Here is a 12,922-nt window from a genome sequence, read left to right on the forward strand (position 1 = left end):
CCTCCCCCTCCCCTTCCCTCCCCTCTCCTCCCCCCTTTCCCCCCCCCCCTGCAGTCCTTCCACCTCGGGAGCTGGTCCTGGGACCACACTTTCCACATAACCCTTCATTCGGGGAGGAACCCCCACCACCTTTACTTCCCGTGTCTGTCCAGCTAATAAACCCCATGAAGAGGAGAGCTGACAGTGGAGGCTCCAGACCCACCAGCCCCAGAAGGCACAGCTGTGGGCGATGTGGCCCCGTGTCCTCGGTCACAGGAGGGAAGGAGCCCGCGGGTGGGGGAGGGGGCTCACAGGGCCACCCAGGGAGCTCCAGAGCGAGGCCCAGACGCCAGCCAACTCCTGCCGGTCACCGTGCCACCCAGTCACCATGCCACCCAGTCACCGTGCCACCCGGTCACCATGCCACCCGGTCACCGTGCCACCCAGTCACCATGCCACCCAGTCACCATGCCACTGGGCCCTGGAGGAGGCCCCTCTGGGCATTGGGTGAAGGAGCTGGGCTTGGGGACCTGAGAGAGCAGGTGTGGGGGGCTGCCACGCCCCCTCTCAAGGGCTCTGCCAGGGGGAGCTCTGTTCTCTGAGCCCCGAGGCCCAGGCTCCAGGGGAGCCAAGGTGGGCTGGGCTACAGGGGCCGGCCACCCCCCGCCCCCGCGGGCACTTCCTGGTGGTGTGCCGCCGGCAGGTGGGCGGGTGCTGAGACAGAGCGGGGAACAGAGCCGGCTGTGGGGTCTTGTTCTCCCTGCTCTCCTGTCTGTGCCACCCAGCGCCCTCAGGCTCGCTCAGCGATGAGAGAAAGCCACGTGGCGGCCCGTGGTGGCGGCCGTCCTGCTCCACGTGAATATAATCATCGCCACTGAATCGTCCCCTTAAAACGGTTAAAATGTTACTAGATCGGCAATTTGTAACCACAATCGAAAGAAATAATGATGTGCGATGCCCCAAACCACTGAATGGCACGCTTTCACTGGGTGGATCGTAAGGTATGTGAATTATATCTTAATAAAGCTGTGGGTTGTTGTTGTTGTTTTTTGATGGCAAGACTCATTGTATTGCTTAAAATTTTTAAAAATTGATTTCAGACAGGAAGAAAGAGGGAGAGATAGAAACATGAATGATGAGAGAACCATGGATCGGCTGCCTCCTGCACGCCCCACACTGGGGATGGAGCCCGCAACCCAGGCGTGTGCCCTGACCGGGAATCGAACCGTGACCTCCTGGTTCAGAGGTCAACGCGCCATCCTGAGCCGCGCCGGCCGGGCTCGTTGTGATGGTTTAAGAATACAGAGTGCGGAGCCCAGTGTCACGGCAAGACCGGAACGGCCCCGGCCGTCAACGCGTGGCGACCGCGCGGCTGGCATTGTTCCTAGCGAGCGCGGAGGGAGGCCACGGGCGAGGTGGGAGACCAGGTCCTCTGAGCCCAACCCCCGCCCTGTGACCTGTGACCCCGGGCGAGTCAGCCCCCCACGCCCCTGCCTGCGCCTTCGGCACGTGGGGCTGGCCGGCGAGGGCAGCTGCCCTGGCATCCGTGGAGCGGGTGAGCCACGGCCGCGCCAGGAGCCTCCGGTGCTTTGCGGCTTGGAAGTCCTGGGCTGCGCCCGAACTTGCCCGAAGGATGGAAAACGGAAGTGACACAAGGAATGGAGGCGGAGAAAGGAAGTCCACGGAGACCGGCTCCACTGAGCCACGCCGGCCACGTGCTGGCCAGAGAGACGGTGTTCCGTGCCCCTTCCTCTGGCCCCCCCTTTCCCGCCTCTGCATGTCCAGTGCCTCAGGGTTTGTGATGTTGGTATTCCCCCTGCCACCCCACCCACCCCCGGTCGCTGGTCCTGGGGGTCCACCAGCAGGCTCCCCGGGGTCCTGGCTTCCAATCGCCCCTTTGGGCTGCCTGACGTCCGGGCCCGAGGTGCCCACAGCCAGGGCCAGGCCACGGCTCTCTGCCGACTGGTCAGACTCCTGCCCCCTCCTGCTGTCCTCCTGGAAGGAGCCGTCCCGCTGACTCAGGGAGCCGCAATGGATGGGCTTCCTGCTGCTTTAAGAGCCTCCTTCCTCGCCGGCCTCATTATAATGTGACAGAGCAGTTGCCAAGGTAACGGCACCAACCCTGCTCTCTCCTCTCTGCAAATTCCTAGCAAATGAGGCCGGACCCACGCGAGGTGTCCTGCGGCCTGTGCTTGGAGCGGCCGGCGGCCCAGGCACCCCTCAGAGGCCCCGCCCGGCCCGGCCCTCCCTTCCCAGCCTCCCCGCCCCACGGCTCCTGTTAAACGGAGGCTCCTGAATTGGGCACCTACTGTGCGAAGGCCCCACCTCGGGCACAAGCAGCACACGCCTGGAATGAGGAAGCCGCGAGAAGCGGTGGTGGTGGGCATGGCGCAGGCGTAGGAGCGAGGAGCGAGCCTGGAACCCTCGAGTGGCCCAGCAGGACGCGGGACGGGGGCCTGTTCCCCCTGCTTCGAACCAGGGCAGCCTGAGACCCAGGCCGCCATGACCCCGAGTCATGGCCAGACACGGGGCTGAAATGCAGGGCCCCCAGCTCCCCGGTCACCCCCTCTCTGGGGTCAGAACTCACCAGGCCCAAGTCCAGGGACCAGTACCCACGGGGTCCTGGGAGCCGCTGTCCCGCAGAAGGAGGCCGGGGCCTCGGGGCAGGGGGTGTCCCCCGTGTCCCCCTGGCACTGTGGCCCCAGGAGAAGGACCACGTTCCTGCCTCTGGGGTCCCAACCGCCACGTCCACACCAGTGCCCGAGGCTGTGGGCACGCCCCCCAGGAGCCCTGCTTTCCGAACACGCGGGGCAGGATGGCATCTTCGGGGGCAGCCGCACCCACAGAGCCTCTGCCTCCGCCTGCTGGGGGCCGTTAGGTGCTGTCCACCCGCGTCCGGTCAGCCCTTCCCTGTACCCCCCTCAGCTTCCGCTGCGTGGCCAGCTGGCATTTTATTCTGTGTTTGTCTCCCCATCTTGCTCCTCCTCGGAGGAAGCCCATCCTCTGACATCTCGAATTGAGCACCTGGACTGACTTTGCAGAACGGCCCGCCGGTGCCCACGAGCAACACCTGTCCTTCCAGCGGGGCCCAGGGAGCCACCGGCACAGCCACCTCTCCCTCCAGAGTCAGGAGCCCTGGCGCTCACCTCCGGTCCGTTCCTCTGAGGCCATCTTGGGGAGACCGGGCGTCCCCATGGCCCCGTCACTTTGTGATCATGGACGCTCCTCCTTTATTCTGTTACTTATGGTAAATTACAGTGATAGATTTCCAAGGGTTGAACCATCCTTGCTTCCCGGCAGACACCCCGTGTGGTCAGACGCTGCTGGATTCTGGAAATGGCTAAGGACTTCGTTAAGGACTCTCCTGCCGGTGACCATGCCGAGTCCTGGTTCGTCACTGCTGTTTGCTTCCAGCCCCTGTCTGATTGGTGATAGGACCCGGCTGGCCTCACGACCCAAGGGGAGAAGTTGTTTCTTCCTTTCTGTCACCCAAAAGGGTTTGTGTAAATCTGATGTTTCTTCCTCTTTGAATATTTGGTAGAATTCACCGGTGAAATCATTTTGGCCTGGATTTTTTTAATGTGTGTGTGTGTGTGTGTGTGTGTGTGTGTGTGAAAAGGATGGTTTGTTTTTATTTTAAAAAACTAATTTTAGCCCTAGCCGGTTTGGCTCAGTGGATAGAACGTCGGCCTGCGAACTGAAAGGTCCCAGGTTTGATTCCGGTCAAGGGCACGTGCCCGGGTTGTGGGCTCGATCCCCAGTGGGGGACTTGCAGGAGGCAGCCGATCCATGATTCTCTCTCATTGTGGATGTTTCTCTCTCTTCCTCTTCCTTCCTCTCTGAAATCAATAACATATTAAAAAAAAATAAAAATAAATTAAAAAACTAATTTTAAAAAATAGCTATAGAGACATTCAGATTTCCTCTTTTGTCTAGGGTCAACAGGGTAGGTAGTGTTTCTCAAGGAATTTGTCCTTTTAACCGAAGTTGTCAGGTTTGTTAGCATAAAGTTATTCATGATATTCTCTTGTTGCATTTTTAACGTTCTCGAGCTGATTGGCGTATAGAGATTCATACTGTTTTCTGATTCCCTTAGGAAGGTCTGGGATAACCACCGAGCTTCATTCCTGATATTGATGATTTGTGTTTTTCTCTTTTTTTTCTTGGTCAGTTATCCCACCTCCCGGTACATCCCACCTCCCGGTATACCCCGGGTGCCCTGCAGCTCCCCTGTGGGGCCCTGGGCGAGGCTCGCTCCGCTGTCCGTCAGGTGACCGACCCGTCTCCTTCTCACGGCCCGAGGCTCCGCCCGTCTCTGAGGCGGGACCCCTGGGTGCGAGCGATGGATGCCTCTCCCCAGCGGATCGAGGTGCCGTCTTCAATGCCCCCCTTTTCTTCTCGCCCTTCTTCGTGTTGAGTGATTTCCATCGTCCTGCGCTGACAATTTCCTGGCATCTCCCATCTGCTAATGGGGCCCATCTGGTGAAGGTTAAATCCATGCTTCATTTTTCGGTTCTAACATTTCCATGTGGACGCTGTTTACAAGTTCTCTTCTCTGCTTGTTCTTTTTTTTTTTTTTTAAATCTTTCCACTCGTCGGAAGGAGTGGCTCCTCTCCTCCTGCTCACCGGGCAGACGGGGCCCCGTCCTGATGGGATTCTGGCTCCTGGCCCAGCACAGGTCTGGCTCCGGGGGGAGGCGTCCGTCCCCCCGACTCCTCGGTGGGTGAACACCTTGGAGGCTGTGATGGCTCTGTGGGGAGACCCTGCATTCTGGGCATTGGTCCAGAGGGCTGGCACCAGCAGGCAGCTGATCCAGGCAGCCCCCACCTGCACCCCGTGTCCCCCCTGCGACCCCAGGACCCAGCTCTCAGCCCCGCCTGCTCCTCTGCGGCTCCGCACACCCTAGCTCAGCCGTCCAGCCAGAGTCCCGGCCGCCCTCGGAGCTCACACAGGATGCGGCCCTCCTGCTCCTCTCCGCCGGCTCCCTCTCTCCAGCAGCCCCTGCGCAGGTGCCCGAGCGCCTCCCGCTGGAAGGAGGGCAGGTTTTGCCCTGAGAGTCCCCACGTGCGGCCGCCCCTGGGCACAGCTTAGGAGCGTGAGGCTCCCCCACGGCGCGTATTCCCGCCTCCACCTCCGTGTCTGCCCGCTCAGGCCTACGCCCCGGAGCCCCGCGAACCCTTCTGTGGCCTCCGCCCAGCGGGCATCGTTGTTTTGGTGAGAGGCCAGTTGGTGGGTTTGTCTGCCCGGAACCAGCCCGGGGGCCATGGCTCTGAGTCCTTCACCGCCTGCGGGCAGGCAGCAGCCATTTATTCCGGTGCGGCCAGCGGGGGAGGGGAGAGAGGGCTCCAGGGCTCGGACCCGCCCGCCCCGCAGCCCCGTGTGGTAGGCACACGCCCATCCTTTAAGGCACCAGCCTGGGGGGGCGGGACCACCCTCAGGGCCGTGGCCCCTTATTGGGTGGTGAGGCCGTGCCACCTTTCTCAGCCGTGGCGGGGGCTGGGAGGGTGGTGGGTGCCCGGTGCGTGAGGTCAGACCCCGGCCAGGCCCGGCGTGGACAGTGGCCCTCTCAGGACTTTCCATCCGATGCGGGCCCCTGTCTGTGGGAGAAGGGGTGCTGAGGCCACGGAAGCCTAGGTTCCCCAAGTTGAGATGGTCCCCAAACATCAGTGGGCCCCGGAAGGGTGGCAGGCAGGTCTGCAGGACCAGCACAGCCCGAGGCGCCGGAGCCCGCAGGCCCCCCACCTGCCGCAGGCCCCCCCATCTGCCGCAGACGCCCCCACCTGCCACAGACCCCTCCACCTGCCCGCAGGCCCCCCCACCTGCCCACAGGCCCCACCCAACTGCCCACAGGCCCCCCACCTGCCCCCAGGCCCCTCCACCTGCCCGCAGGCCCCCCACCTGCCCACAGGCCCCACCCAACTGCCCACAGGCCCCCCACCTGCCCCCAGGCCCCCCCACCTGCCCCCAGGCCCCACCCAACTGCCCACAGACCCCCCACCTGCCCGCAGGCCCCCCACCTGCCTACAGGCCCCACCCACCTGCCCACAGGCCCCCCCACCTGCCCGCAGGCCCCCCACCTGCCCACAGGCCCCCCCCACCTGCCCGCAGGCCCCCCCACCTGCCCACAGGCCCCCCCACCTGCCCACAGACCCCCCACCTGCCCGCAGGCCCCCCACCTGCCCACAGGCCCCACCCAACTGCCCACAGGCCCCCCCACCTGCCCGCAGGCCCCCCACCTGCCCACAGGCCCCCCCACCTGCCCGCAGGCCCCCCACCTGCCTGCAGGCCCCCCACCTGCCCCCAGGCCCCCCCACCTGCCACAGGCCCCACCCACCTGCCTGCAGGCCCCCCACCTGCCCCCAGGCCCCCCCACCTGCCCGCAGGCCCCCCCACCTGCCGCAGGCCCCACCCACCTGCCTGCAGGCCCCCCCTGCCCCCAGGCCCCCCCCCACCTGCCGCAGGCCCCCCCCACCTGCCCACAGGCCCCCCCACCTGCCCACAGGCCCCCCCACCTGCCCGCAGGCCCCCCACCTGCCCCAGGCCCCCCCCACCTGCCCACAGGCCCCCCCACCTGCCCACAGGCCCCCCCACCTGCCCACAGGCCCCCCCACCTGCCCACAGGCCCCCCCACCTGCCCACAGGCCCCCCTCCTGCCCACAGGCCCCCCACCTGCCCACAGGCCCCACCCAACTGCCCACAGGCCCCCCCCACCTGCCGCAGGCCCCACCCAACTGCCCGCAGGTCCCCCCACCTCCGTGCAGGCCCCCCACCTGCCCACAGGCCCCCCACCTGCCCACAGGCCCCCCCACCTGCCCGCAGGCCGCCTGCTCCCCAGGCTGCAGTCATGAGGGCGGCGCGGGTTCACGCTCATCTTTACGGAGCCACACGGGGCGTGGCCAGGGCGCGGTCGGTGTCAGGGGACCGTGGTCTCTGGACGGATGCCCCGCTGTCACCTGCTGTCCACAGGCGTCCGCGTCCGACCCCAGCCCCCTCCTGGCCCCTCTCTCCCTGTTCCTGCCCCTCCCCCACCCCCAGCCTCTCCCGGGAACGCTCTGCGCCCAGTTCACCCTGAGAGCCGGCCCTGGCTGCCAGGAGCCGCCCACCACCCTGGGCCCCGCTTCCCGGGACCCTCTGGGCAGAGGCAGCGGCTCAGAAAATGGGCATCGGCCGGTGAGCGCGGAGAGGAGACGGGTGGGGATCTGCCAGGAATTCTGGAACAAACGCCCTTCACGGCTCTTAGGACCAGCACAGCCAGGACGGAGGCGGTGCCAGCCCACAGCCTCCGGGCCTCCTGGGGACGCGGGTCGATGCCTCCAGCTCCAGGAGGCAGGTCGGTGAAGGGGCGGGAGCAGGTGGCGGGCGGGCAGTCCCTTCGGGAACACAGCACTGCACCACGGGCCGCGGGCAGGAGCCGGGCGCCGCCTGCAAACGGGAGGGCGCCGGGCACCATCAGGAAAGGGCCCCGGGGACCCCGCGGTGCAGGCGAGGTGCAGAGGCGTCCTCAGGAGGGAAGCGCGGGCTCAGCTCTCAGACACGCCCACCAGAACGGGGGGGGGGGGGGGGTGCCCCTGGGCTTCGGGTTGCCTATTGTCTTCTCGATTATGGAAGAACACGTGACCCCGAGAGAACATTGGAAACAGCCGAGAGCGCCCAGAGGACGCGAGAGAGGTGGTGCTGCTGCCGCGGGCGGAGGTGTGCGCTCTGCCGGCTCCCAGGCATCCCCCCCCCCCCCCCCCCCCCCGCCCGCTGCCTCCCAACAACACCAGGAGGCCTGCTCGGCCTCAGCCCGCTGTGCCAGTGAGGGGCTCGGAGCGGGCAGGGGAGTGCCCGTCGGTGATCGGGCAGCGCGGCTCACGTGTGGCGGCCTGGATGGCAGCCCAGGTCGGGAGCCTTCACACCTCAGCATTCTTTAGGGGTCGCAGGAGGCAGGTGGGGGCTCCCAGGTGGAGGCAGAGGCGGCGGGGGGTGGGGGGAGGTAGGAGGACGGAGCCGGGAGCCGGGGCGGGGAGGGGGGGCCTGGGTCCCAGGTGAAGGTGGAGGTCATCCGGGGCCCGTCTCCCTGCCTCTGTGGGGTTCACGCCCCTTCTTGACGACGGAAGCTCGGCCGCCTCTCCCACCCCATCGTCTCCAGGGTCTTTTCCGGATGAAACAAGATGGAAGAGGGGCCGGCGCTCTGCAGGCCGGGAAGCGTTCAGCCGGGAGCTGACGCGACCATCGTCGCCGTAATCGCTGCTATTGCGAGGGCGAGCCATCTCCTAAAAATCTCGTCTTTCGGCCGAAAACACTTTGAAACCCGCCGGGGAAGCGGCTGGTAACAAAGGCCTGTGATTCTCATTGTGTTTGAGTGAACGCAGTAAGACCTGACTTTGGACAGAAAAAACTCCCCACCCCCAGCCCCCCAGCCCCCAGCCCCCCAGCCCCCAGCCCCCCAGCCCCCCAGCCCTGGCCGCTGACACCGCTGAGGCGGAGAGGTGGGGGTGCAGAACCCGACCGGGGAGGTGGGGACTCTGGCCCAGCAGTGGCCGCAGCCGGGTCCGCTCACAGGATGGAGCAGGGACGTGCGATCCCGTCAATGCTGAGGCCACAGCTGCTCCCGGGCGCCCCGCAAGGCCGCGGCGAGGTGGGACCCCCAGGCCCCGGGGCCTCGGGGCCTCGAGCCGGAGTCCGGGGACCAAGAGGATCTTGGGGGTCACCATGAAGTCCGGAGCCTCGTCACCGGCCGCATCGCGCCACGTGGCGTCACCTGGGACGCGTGGACCGGGTCGCCCGAGGTGTCCTCCGTGGGCCCCGGGCACGGGCCCCGGGGCTGCTGCTCTGTCTCGGCCTTTGTGGGAACCGGAAGCGAGGCTGACACACACACACACACACACACACATACACACATACACACGCGCTGTTTCAACACGTTTAGTCCCTCCAGGTCCACGCCCTCCGGGGGGGCACCGGCCGCTCCTCCTTCCAGAGGGGAAGGGACCCCGGGAAGGCCGTTCCCAGAGCCCCGGTGCGGCCTCTGCCTTTGGGACCCCATCCCCCCCCCCCCCCCCCCCCCCCCGGCTCCTCTATGGCGGAAAGCAGCCTTCGCTCTCCTCCCACGTCGGGCTTGTCACACCCGAGCGGGGCCTGAGGCCTCTTCTTGGTTGACGAACACACTTAGTCACACGCCTACGGAGTGGAACATCGTGCCAACCTCGCTCATCGATAGTTTGGTGCTTAAAAAAGTTGCAGGAAAAGCCAGTCACCTGGCCGCCCTGGCCAGCGTCCTCTAACAGATCAGCGCTGGTCCCTTTTCTGCGCGAGTTTTCCTTCAGGTTTTTATTCACATCCCCTCCCCCCCCACCAGCCGCCACCAGCCCGTGCTCTGTGGTCTGCTTAGTTTATCAATTGTTTGTGTTTGGATTCCACACGAGGGAGACCACCCTGTTTGACATCCCGCGTCCGCCTTCTCACCAGCTCGGCGCCCTGTGGGGCCGGATGGGACGGTAGGTGTCCCTCTCCTGGCGGCGGGTGCTCCCGCCAGTGCGTCCCCGCGGCTGCGCCCTGAGCGTGTGCCCTGCGCCGCCCCCACGTTCGTGCTCGCAGTGAGGCAGCGCTGACGCTGCCCCCCTTCAGCAGGTGAGGAAACTGAGGCACGGGGTCCGAGGGCTCCAGCAGCTGCTGCCCCCTCCTCGCCGCCGGGGCGCCCCCCCTGCCGGGGCCGCCCCCCCCTACCCCCGGGGCCGCCCCCCCCGCCGGGGCCGCCCCCCCTACCCCCGGGGCCGCCCCCCCCCTGCCGGGGCCGCTGGCCCTGACCCAGGCCGGTGGTGCAGCCACAGGGGGTGTGGGTGTCCCTCGCTCCGTGACCAGGGGAGGCGCCGGGTGGGCTCGCTGGGGGCCCCGAGGAATGCCCCCCAGCTGCTGCCTGCACCCCCGCGCGGGCGTCTACTGTACCCCAAGACCTCTCCCCCGGTCTCCCCTCTTCTCAGACGAACACCCGTCACAGCGGGTTGAAACCCCCGACTCCAGTGTGACCTTGTTTTAACCAGTGGCATCTGGACGACCCCACTTCCGAATAAGGCCACTTTCGGAGGTCCTGGGGGTTAGGGCAGGGCCTGTGAATTTGGGGGGTACAAACCCATGACTCTGGGGAGATGGAGGTGGAGCCGCTCCTGCTGAGCCGTCTCCTGGATCCTCTTTCCCCCCTCCCTCCCTCCCTCCCTCCCTCCCGGCAACGCGCCAGGCTGGGCTGCGCCTCAGTATCCTGTCGCCTCCGTGCTGCTTGGGGAGGGGGCCGCCTGCACCCCGCTCCCGGTCGGCCCTCCCGACACCCCAGCCCCGTGCACCCCAGCTCCACGCCCTGGAAGCCTGTCCTCGTCACACGACCCTCCCCACACGACACCGCCAGTCGGGGCGCCAGCCGGACCCCCAGGCTCCGCGGAGGGTGTTTCAGCAAAGAAATCTCTGTGAGGCGAACCCCGATCCCAGAGAAGCTGGGTGCCACCCGCCTGCCGTCCGTCTGTCCTGGGGGGCTCTCCTGCTGCTCGCCGCCCGCGCCATCGGGCGTGGAGGTGAGGCTCAGTGGCCCTGTGAGCCAAAGTCCCGGCACGGCGGGCGTGACGGACCTATTCCTGACCCTCTCAGGCTGGGCCGCTCTGGGCCACCCTGAGGCGCCTGCCTGGCTCCCCGAGGGCCCCGGGCAGGCAGCAAGGGCTCTCGCACCGGCAGGGGTGGGGCCCTGTGGACACTTCTGGAAGGACAGGAGCTGGGCCACAGCTGGCAGAGCTCTGGCCCCAGGAATCCGGGTGGCTCCGGGGACCCCGGTCTGGCGCTCAGGTGGGTGCGTAGGGAAGACTCAGGCAGGAGGGCCATTCTGTCCTCTGCTCCCTACGGACCGGAGCTGCGGCTGAGACCCCCCTTCCACGGCCACGGCATGGCCACGGCCACATCCACTGCCACGGTCACGGCCACGGCCTCGGGCAGCCGCCTCTGCTAACCCAGGCTGCTGTCCCACACGCCGGCCTTCTGGCGGGAACTCTCTCCGGGACCAATGATTCTCCAACAGCCGTTCACGGTCGGTCTCCTGGGACGCGCAAAACCCACAAACACGCGGATCTGCAGGGAGCGCCCGCTGTTTGCCTGGCACGTAATCCCTGTGTCCGTGGTCGCCGAGCGGAGCCGGGGCCGCGGGAGCCCGGGCCTGGCCTTGTCCTCCAAAGGCCCAGACAGGGGCCTCCTCCGCCCACCGGAGTCAGACAGCGGGAGGGCGTGGAGCCAGGACCGGGCGGGCGCTGGGCACTGCCACGGAGATCAGACCGAGCCAGGCACAGCCCTGCCCGCGCCCGCACACTCGCCCGCGCTACCTGGGGCACGAGGGCCCCACCCGGGGCAGCGGCTCCTGTGCCAGCGCATGGGCCCCGGGGCGCTGCAGACGGCAGGAGGGCAAAGACGAGGAGGGAGGCACTTGCTTTCACGGAGGTTCTTGTTTTTATAAAAAAATATCTTTATTGATTCAGAGAGAAGGGAGAGGGAGCGGGAGAAACATCCATGAGGAGAGAGAATCACTGATCGGCTGCCTCCTGCACGCCTCCTACTGGGGATGGAGCCCGCAGCCCGGGCACGTGCCCTGACGGGAATCGAGCCGTGACCTCCTGGCGCTCACCGGCTGAGCCGCGGGGCCTGGGTTGCTGCTCTTCAGGACCTAAAGCAGCACCGTCTGCCGGTGCGTGCAGCCGCGCGCCTCCCCCCTGCGCCCCCCCCAGCAGAGCCAGCGCTGGCCCGTGCTAAGTGCCGCCGTCCTTTCTGTGCGAGTTACATCAGGAAACGGGAAATCACGCAGCCCAGCGCCCCCTGGAAACCAGCTCAGCTCCGTCCCGCACGCGCTCCGGGGGCTTGGGCGGCGCGCGGCGGATTCAACGTGGGGAGGGGCCGGGGTGCCCTCGGGGCCACCGCCAGCTTCGTTTCTCCGTTTTAATATGTTGGGAGCTTCCAGATTTCTCTGCCAGTGGGTGGATTGAAAACGGCCGCCGAGGGTTTAATCCCATAAATCCTGCAGGAGCTTCCAAATCACAGGTCACTCCCGCCCCGAGCGCAGCCCGGCTCCGACTCACCTCCTCGGTCCCAGTGTGTGAAAGCCAGTCCCCTAAGGAGCTGGCCCGGCCCACCCCGGGGTCCTGCCCCCCCCACCCCCCCAGCGCCGGGGCCTCGGGCCTGGAGAGAGGAGGCCACCCTTCCCTGGGAGCCCAGGCCAGGCGCTGGGGCCAGGCGCCCTCTGTGCTGGCAGTGCCCACTCCCTCCCCGAGGGCAGTCAGCCCAGGCCGGGTCTGTGCCCGCAGCCACCTGGGCCCCGGGGGCGCACGCGGAGAGAAGGCAGGCGCCCCTCCCAGGAAGTCCCAGAGGGGCCCTCGCTGCCCCCAGCGCCGCCCTGGGCTCGGGGAAGGGACCCGCGGTCCTCTCCTGGGCGTGTCCTGGGGCCACCATGTCTGGGACTCACAACAGGCGCTTATTCCCGCCCGGTGCTGAGGCCGGCGTCCCGCCGCCAGGCGTGGCAGGGCCGCGCTCCCTCCGGAGGCTCCAGGGCGCGTCCTTCCTGCCTCCCAGCTCCTGGGGCTCAGGACTTCCTTGGCCAGAAACCACCCTGACCCTCAGCCTGAGCTGCACTCACGCCGCCTCCTCCGGGAGGCCCTCCAGCCTTGCAGGTGAGTTTGCCCCTCAGGGGTCTGGGTCTCCAGGCTCTGCCCTCTGCCTGTGGGACTCACCCACCAGACCTCCACATGGCAGCACACAGCCCCGCCGGGGGGGGGGGGGCAAGTTCCCCCGGGCCCGGGCCGTGCTCCCCCCCTCCCCACAAGCCGCAGCCCTGGGGGAAGACGCCCGGGCGGCTGACTAATTTGCTGAAAACGATGGATTGGGCTCGGTTCGGGCAGCGTGAGTCATTTTAATTAACACCACCCAGTGCTATTGGAGATG

Source organism: Cnephaeus nilssonii, assembly GCF_951640355.1.
Source record: "Cnephaeus nilssonii genome assembly, chromosome: 14".
Taxonomy (NCBI): domain Eukaryota; kingdom Metazoa; phylum Chordata; class Mammalia; order Chiroptera; family Vespertilionidae; genus Cnephaeus; species Cnephaeus nilssonii.